Source organism: Piliocolobus tephrosceles, chromosome 9, assembly GCF_002776525.5.
Source record: "Piliocolobus tephrosceles isolate RC106 chromosome 9, ASM277652v3, whole genome shotgun sequence".
Classification (NCBI taxonomy): Eukaryota; Metazoa; Chordata; class Mammalia; order Primates; family Cercopithecidae; genus Piliocolobus; species Piliocolobus tephrosceles.
In genome coordinates, this window is record NC_045442.1 from 262 (window position 1) to 8674 (window position 8413).

At 49.5% G+C, this 8413-nt stretch overlaps 1 long non-coding RNA gene across 1 annotated transcript; it reads right to left on the bottom strand.

Moving 5' to 3' along the window:
• Positions 1-400: 400 nt before the first annotated feature.
• On the bottom strand, positions 401-4668 carry LOC111537936. The gene is made up of 5 exons (XR_003308697.2): positions 4002-4668; positions 1419-1507; positions 1267-1334; positions 1041-1189; positions 401-890 (listed from the first exon to the last, which is right to left on the bottom strand). It is a non-coding gene; the product is annotated as an uncharacterized LOC111537936 (long non-coding RNA).
• Positions 4669-8413: the final 3745 nt, after the last annotated feature.

Genomic DNA, 8413 nt, shown 5'->3' on the forward strand with positions numbered 1-8413 from the left:
CTTGCTCCTGCTGTAGAATTCAAGAAGAGTTCTACATATCTGTGTTCTGAAATGAGAAAAAAAGTTTGAAAATGTTTGTTGGTGAAACAAAACAGGATAAGCACTTTTTTTTTTTTTTTTTTGAGACGGAGTCTCGCTCTGTCGCCCAGGCTGGAGTGCAGTGACCGGATCTCAGCTCACTGCAAGCTCCGGCCCCCCGCCCCCGGGTTCATGCCATTCTCCTGCCTCAGCCTCCCGAGTAGCTGGGACTACAGGCGCCCGCCACCTCGCCCGGCTAGTTTTTTGTATTTTTAGTAGAGACGGGATTTCACCGTGTTAACCAGGATGGTCTCGATCTCCTGACCTCGGGATCCACCCGCCTCGGCCTCCCAAAGTGCTGGGATTACAGGCTTGAGCCACCGCGCCCGGCCTCTATAAAGTTTTTAAACAAGCAGATCTGTGAACTTCAAATACTTTGGCAAAGAAAATTCTAGCTACTTCTCTTAGGTCATCTACTTTAACTCCAAACTCTAGCCTTTACATATTCATCTATCTTGTCAATTAAGGATATATACTTCAAGATGTGCGTATCACAAATCCTTGTTATACTAATTTTAAAAATCCAAACCTGCTTCAACACACTGCCCCCCATCCTCCAAGAATTAATCTATTACTGGAGAGGAAACTTCTCATATATTATTTTTCTATTTCTCAATTGTAAACGTTAGTCACATAATCACCTGTTAAGAACCCACAAATGCTCAATCACACTTCCGCATATTTGCTTTGTCTTTTGACACAGCTGCCACAGCATCTTCATGAGTTGCAAACTCGACATCTGCTTCACCAGTTACTCTGCCATCAGGACCAATTTCAATGTGTACTCTCTCAGGATTGAGCGGTGAAAAAAACTACAACACAAGGCATTTCCAAGAGTTAAATCAACTTTCTAATGTTACAATAAAACCAAAATTTCTAACGTAGTGCTCACTTTATAGAATAAGGCTCAGACTTTTACTGCCATACTGAAATATTGACTTGTGAGTTCATCTTACACTTACATTATAAATGTCATTCTCAGGAGCTCTGTAAGGTAATCCATGCATGTCTCATTGTCAGTAGCTCTGTAATGTAATCCACGCATGCATACAGTGTCCTGTTGTGCTCTGGAAAGTACAGCCACCATCCCTGTATCTGTGATCAGACATTCCTGAAAAACAGTAATTGAGGTCCAGATGAACAACAGTGTAAGCATCCTTCAACAGAGAAATTCAATTTTTACCTTACCTCTTCCAAATCTAACCCAAATCCATAGCCATCATTATAGCCATTGTAATCGTCCTAGCCTCCATACCCTGAAAGACAAAGTACAATCAATCAAATAAAACACCAAGACAAAGGAACACACTACTTGCCGAACCTTGCAAATCCTCACATACCTCCACCATAACCATCACGCCTCATCCTCTCAAAGCCAGCTCTTCTGCCAGTGCTGTTATACCTTCTTCCCCATTTTGAATTTTGCAGTCTGGAAAGAAAACAACCGTTAATACAGAATTTAAAACCTAAAACCACCTCTGGGTGACACAGATGAAATGTCTATTCCATGTCCCCACTACAAATTATGTAACTTGTGAAGCCTATTGTGGGGAAAAGACAGATCAGACTATTACTGTGTCTATATAGAAAGAAGTAGACATAAGAGACTCCATTTTGTTCTGTATTTGAGATGCTGTTAATCTGTGACCCCACCCCCAACCCTGTCCTTGCAAGACATGTGCTGTGGTGACTCAAGGTTTAATGGATTTTGGGCTGTGCAGGATGTGCTTTGTTAAACAAGTGCCTGAAGGCAGCTTGCTGGTTAAAAGTAATCACCATTCTCTTAATCTCACGTATCCAGGGACATATACATGCGGAAGGTCACAGGGACCTCTGCCTAGGAAAGCTAGGTATTGTCCAAGGTTTATCCCTATATGATAGTCTGAAATACGGCCTCGTGGGAAGGGAAAGACCTAATCGTCCCCCAGCCTGACACCCGGGGGACACCCGTGAAGGGTCTGTGCTGAGGAGGACTAGTGTAAGAGGAAAGAAAGCCTCTTGGCAGTTGAGATAGAGAAAAGCATCTGTCTCCTGCCCGTCCCTGGGCAATGGAACATCTCGGTGATTGTATGTTGTTTACTGAGAAAGGAGAAAACCACCTTACGGCTGAAGGTGGGACGTGCTAGCGGCAATGCTGCTCTTCATGCACTAAAAAGGTTTATGGAGATGTTTGCATATGCCTATCAAGGCACAGCATTTTTCCTTATTCATGTCACAGTGATCTTTATTAATATGTACCTTCTCCCTATAATGATCCTATTATCCTGCCACTTCCCTTTTTCTAAGATGGTAAAGATAACAATCAATAAATACAGAGGGAACTCAGAGACAGGTGCTGGCCCGGGTCTTCTGTATACTGAGCGCCGGACTCCCTTGGGCCCACTTTTTCTTTCTCTATACTTTTGTCTCTGTGTCTTATTTCTTTTCTCAAGTCTCTTGTTCCACCTAACAAGAGAAACATCCACAGGTGTGGAGGGGCAGGCCACCCCTTCAGCCTATATATAATGACCACGATATTACCAACTCCTAGAACTCCAATAAAAAAAAAAAACCTCACTCCCAAGGTGATACGTTTCCAACCCATCAACAACATCCAATATTCAAAGCAGTTTCAGAATGAATTCCTCTCAAGTCCTTGCTACTCACGTCTACATCACACATCTTTTATTAATTTCTCGGAACATTATCAAGCCTAGACTTTGTGACTTTACAGCAAACATACTTCATTGCGAGTTGTTTTGCTCTGGCGCATTTGTCAGTTTTACCTTACCAGCAGCCACATTGCGGTTCCTCATTCAAATCCAATTTACAGGCCCAATACTCACCTCAAAGGGGATCAGTGTTACCAAGCTAAAATGCTCCAAGTTGCAGGGCTGAAGCCAAACCCAGTGTTGCCCCCTGCAAGGTGGCTTCCAGTGTACTTGGTTCTTGTTTTACAGGTCGTTTTCCGTTACTGACACTAAACTCACATAGTTAAGTCAATACTACAAACGTCTTGCCAAAAGCTATCAATTTCATCCAAATAGAATTTTATCTGTCTGATTTCTTTTTTCCAGTCTAATAATGGGAACAAGGACATTCTGATAGAAAATACTCAGGAAACCTATGTACTGCAAAAAAACTTCCCTGGGCTTTAGTGTCTTCAACTGTACTAAATGAGCAAACACTCTTCAATTACCAAATCTTGATTAGGAAAACTGAAATTAAGACGTGACATTTTAACTTTCCGAAGAATGCTCCTTTTCAAGGAAACATCAAAACTAGAAACAAGATGTTACATTTCAAGACGCTGCAAAACATTACTATTATTTGTCTAATTACTCGGAGGTTTTCTCAAGATTGAGGAGGAAATCCCACCTACGACAATTTATCCTCTCGAAATAAGACACCGGGCCAGTCGCGGTGGCTCACCCCTGTAATCCCAGCATTTTGGGAAACCGAGGTGGGCGAATCACTTGAGGTCAGAAGTTCGAGACCAGCCTGGCCAACATGGTGAAACACCCTCTCTACCAAAAATACAAAAATCAGCCGGGCGTGGTAGTGCGCGCCTCTAGTCCCAGCTACTCGGGAGGCTGAGGCAGAAGAATCGCTTGAACCCAGGAGGCGGAGGTTGCAGTGAGCCGAGATCGCCCCACTGCCCTCCAGCCTGGGTGACAAGAGACTCCAACTCAGAAGAAAAAAAGACACCCATAAAAGAAAAGCTGGTGTTCACAGGTAAGTAAAGAAAAAGTCTGCCAGATGTGCCGCACTCTCAAAGGCCAGGAGGACGGGCGGGGCTTTCGAAATTTCCATTGCGTAACAGCGGCCGGCCGGGCGCGAGCGACACAGCGGTGAGTGCAGTCGCCCGCGCCTCGCCAAAGGGCGCCCCGGCTGCCCGCCCGCCCGCCCCGGCCTCGAACTCCCGCGACCTAGTTCTAACTCACCGGAAAAAAACCTCTGGACTTCATCTGCCGAGCAAGACCAGGGCAAGCCCCAGACCTTCACCACGAATCCCCTTTCCACCTTCGGTGTCCAACATCATGGTCTCTTATACGCGGTCCGGCGTTGAAACAAAAATGCAAGGCAGGGAAGAGGACCAGACCTGAGAGGGCCAATTAAGCTGTCCTCCGCCTCCGCGGTGCCCCCCGGCCCGCACCGCCCCCACACGGAACAAAAACCGGGCGGATGCACCCTCCCCGGCGACTCCAACACCCAACACCTTCTCGTCCAGCGACCGCACCCCCAAAGCTGTCTTGAACAGCAGCTGTCGGCACCCCGGACCTTGGGGAAGGCTGAGAGCCAACGTGGAGGAAAGGAAATTGCGGCGGCCGCTTCCGCTCCACCTCCTCCGACTTCTCACACAGCGGAGGCGGCCAGCCTGCAAGCTTCAGCGGCGGTGCGGAGATTCAGCGAACCACTCACGGCTCTGGATGGCAGCCCGCAGCTCGCCAAGGTCCCTGTGGCCCTCCCAGAGTTATGAGGACAAACAGTCCTCGCAAAAACAGCACCCACGGGGTCGCTGGACTGCAAACGCGGACCCTCTGCGACTCTGGCCAGCGGGCGCCTGCGCAACCTAAGTAAGGCCTTTTGTGCGAGCTCTGCACACGCGCAGCCAGCTGCCCGCACCGCCAGGTTGCGTCACAAAGAGCTCTAGCTCAAGCGTAACTTCAAGAGCCACCACCCCCCACCCAACCTCCCGCCGGCGGATTATTCCACGCTTGGGTTTTGGGCTCAGCATCCGCACCCATAAACCCTCCCGGCTTTTTATTGCGGCTGCGCCTTCCCGCGAATATTGAATTTGGGAGTTTCAGCGATTTATAATTGTTTCATGCGCATGCCTCTTCCTTGAAACCGTTCTCAGGCCGGGCGCGTTGGCTCATACCTGTAATCCCAGCAGTTTGGGAGGCCAAGGCGGGTGGATCACCTGAGGTCAGGAGTTCGAGACCAGCCTGGCCAACCTGGTGAAACCTCGTCTCTACTAAAAATACAAAAATTAGCTGGGCGTGGTGGCGGGCGCCTGTAATCCCAGCTGCTCGGGAGGCTGACGCAGGAGAATCACTGAACACAGGAGGCGGAGGTTGCAGTGAGCCAAGATCACACCATTGCACTCCAGCCTGGGCGACACAGCAAGACTCCGTCTCAAAAAAAAAAAAAAAAGAAACCGTTCTCTAGCCTTACCCGCCAGCGTGGGGGAGGGGAATGGCGGCCGCCTGTTCCCTATGGGACTGTATAGGAGTCCTGAGCTCTGGGTTGTGATGAGGTGGTCCTCTTTCTATCCCTTGCCCCAGGCTCTTACCGGCTTGCCCCTGGCCCACCTGAAAGGAGAGGCACGGCCTTCAGGCGTTCCCACTCCCCGCGAGCCTGTCTTCCCTTTATCCCCAAACCGGCGGAAGCTGATCAGTCGCAGATTGTCTAGCGTCCTGGAAGCTGCGGGGCTGCGGACATCCCGCGCCGGAAGCCACCCGGATGGTGCCTGGGGCACGTCCCAGCCAAGTGTGCTTCCACTCGCCCTACCTGCCGTCGTCGGGCCTAGGGCCCCGGTCGGCGGCGCGAGGTTCCCGTGCCCGTGGCTCGCGCCCGCACCCCGCTTTTGACTAACGAACTCGCACCCTGTGTACCCCTTGACCTGCCTCACGGTCGACGGGTCTTGAATGCTCTGGGGCCCCGGCACCAGGAGGACTCGCGAGCGCGGGCTTTTCCATGGGTGCGCACCGGCCTCTGTGCTCAGTAGGTTACCGATGAATCCTCCCAGGGCGGAACTGGTAATAGTGCGTCCATTCCCTAGGCGTAGACGCTGCATTCGAGGAGGCCCCCGGGTCACCCCATGTGCACACATGCTGCAAGATGAGTAATGTTCGTGGTTTCTAGCAGCACTGCCCAAAACCGAAGATGCCTTAGCCTCCCAGGCCTCCTCATGTCTGATCTGGCTGCCCTCTTCACCCCAGCTCTAGCGGACGCAGACAATAAACAAATTAACAATAAGGTAGAGTTGGACCCTGCCGCAGGGCTACCTTAGCTAGTGCAGGCCTGAGTGCCACCCTGGGAAGATGCGGACAAAGCATGTTTCCAACCCCAGTGTCACGGAGTCCAAATCCAGTTTTGACAGGTTTGAGAAAAGTAGAGAGGATATCAAAGAGAGACAGGAGCCCAGAGCTAAGCAGGGCCTGATCTTCAAAGGCCACTTAGGACTTGGCAAGGGTGTTAACTCCAAGAGAAGGCATAGGCAAGTGATCAGCAGAGGAGTAATAAGCCCTGTGTAAAGGAAAACTCTTGCTAGATGTGAGGGGGATGCAGATGGAGCAGGCAGGGTGAATGACGGTACATGCCGTGCCTTCTACTACAAACAGAACTAGAAGCACACATCTGTGGTACTATTTCAGAAGGCACTTTGGCTGAGGTAATCAACAAGAGAGACTCCGGCCAGGTGCAGTGGCTCACACCTGTAATACCAGCACTTCAGGAGGCCGAGGCAGGCAGATCACTTGAGGTCAGGAGTTTAAGACCAGCCTGGCCAACATGGTGAAACCCCATCTCTACTAAAGATAGAAAAATTAGCTGGGCATGGTGGTGCACGCCTGTAATCCCAGCTACTCTGGAGGCTGAGTCAGAAGAATTGCCTGAACCCAGGAGGCAGAGGAAGCAGTGAGCTGACATCACACCACTGCCCTCCAGCCTGGGCAACAGAGAAAGACCCCCTCTCAAAAAAAAAAAAAAAAAAATTAGCCAGGCATGGTGACGCATGCCTGTAATCCCAACCACTTGGCGAGACTGAGGCACGAGAATCGCTTAAACCCAGGAGGCAGCGGTTGCAGTCAGCTGAGATCACACCATCGCACTCCAGCCTGGGCAACAAAAGCGAAACTCCGTCTCAAAAAAAAAAAAAAAAGAAAAAAGAATAGTAGTGAGGTAGAATAAATTTCATACATGTGTAGCCAATTCTCTTTTATATAAACTGTCCAACTTAAAAGAAGGTTTTTAATTTTTATTTATTTATTTATTTTTGAGACACTGCCTCACTGTCACCCAGGCTGGAGTGCAGTGGTGCAAACATGGCTCACCGCAGCCTCTACCTCCTGGGCTCAAACAATCCTCCTGCCTCAACCTCCTGAGTAGGTAGGACCACAGGCATGTGCCACCTTGCTCAGATAATTTTTTTTTTTTTTTTAGCACTGGGATCTCATTTTGTTGCCCAGGCTGGTCTTGACTTCCTGGGCTCAAGGAATCATCCCACCTCAGTCTCCCAGGGAAAGTGCTGGGATTACAGGTGTGAGCCACCATGTCTGGCAATGAAAGAAGGTTTTTTGTTTGGTTTTATTTTTGAGACAGTCTCACTCCGTCACCCAGGCTGGAGTACAGTGGTGCAATCTTGGCTCACTGCAACCTCTGCCTCCCAGGTTCAAGCAATTCTCATGCCTCAGCCTACCAAGTAGAGGGATTACAGGTATGCACCACCATACCTGGCTACTTTTTAAAAATTTTTAGTTGAAATGGGATTTTGCCATGTTGGCCAGGTTGGTCTGGAACTCCTCACCTCAAGTGACCTGCCTGCCTCAGCCTCCCAAAGTGCTGAGATGACAGGCGTGAGCCACCACACGCAACCAAAGGTTTTTTTTTTTAATAAAAAGTTCATCATCAGCCCGGGCGTGATGGCTCATGCCTGTAATTCCAGTACTTTGGGAGGCCGAGGCAGGTGGATCACGAGGTCAGGAGTTCGAGACGAGCCTGACCAACATGGTGAAACCCTGTCTCTACTAAAAATACGAAAATTACCTGGGCGTGGTGTCACGCGCCTGTAATCCCAGCTACTCAGGAGGCTGAGGCAGGAGAATCACTCCAACCTCGGAGGTGGAAGTTGCAGTGAGCGGAGATTGCATTACTGTACTCCAGCCTGGGCAACAGAGTGAGACTCTGTCTTAAAAAAAAAAACAAAAAGAGTTCATCATCTTGCCTCAGTGGTCTTTATGTCTTGGTATACTTCTTTTTTTTTTCTTTTTTTTTTTTTGAGACGGAGTCTTGCTCTGTCGCCTGAGCTGGAGTGCAGTGGCACCATCTCCACTCACTGCAAGCTCCGCCTCCTGGGTTCACACCATTCTCCTGCCTCAGCCTCCCAAGTAACTGGGACTACAGGCACCTGCCACCATGCCTGGCTAATTTTTTGTGTTTTTTTAGTAGAGACGAGGTTTGCCCGTGTTTGCCACGATGGTCTGGATCTCCTGACCTCGTGATCCACCCGCCTCGGCCTCCCAAAGTGCTGGGATTACAGGCGTGAGGCCCGGCCATGTCTTGGTATACTTCTTATAGTGTACAGAGCTCTTTTTTTTTTTTTTTGAGACGGAGTCTCACTCTGTGGCCCGGG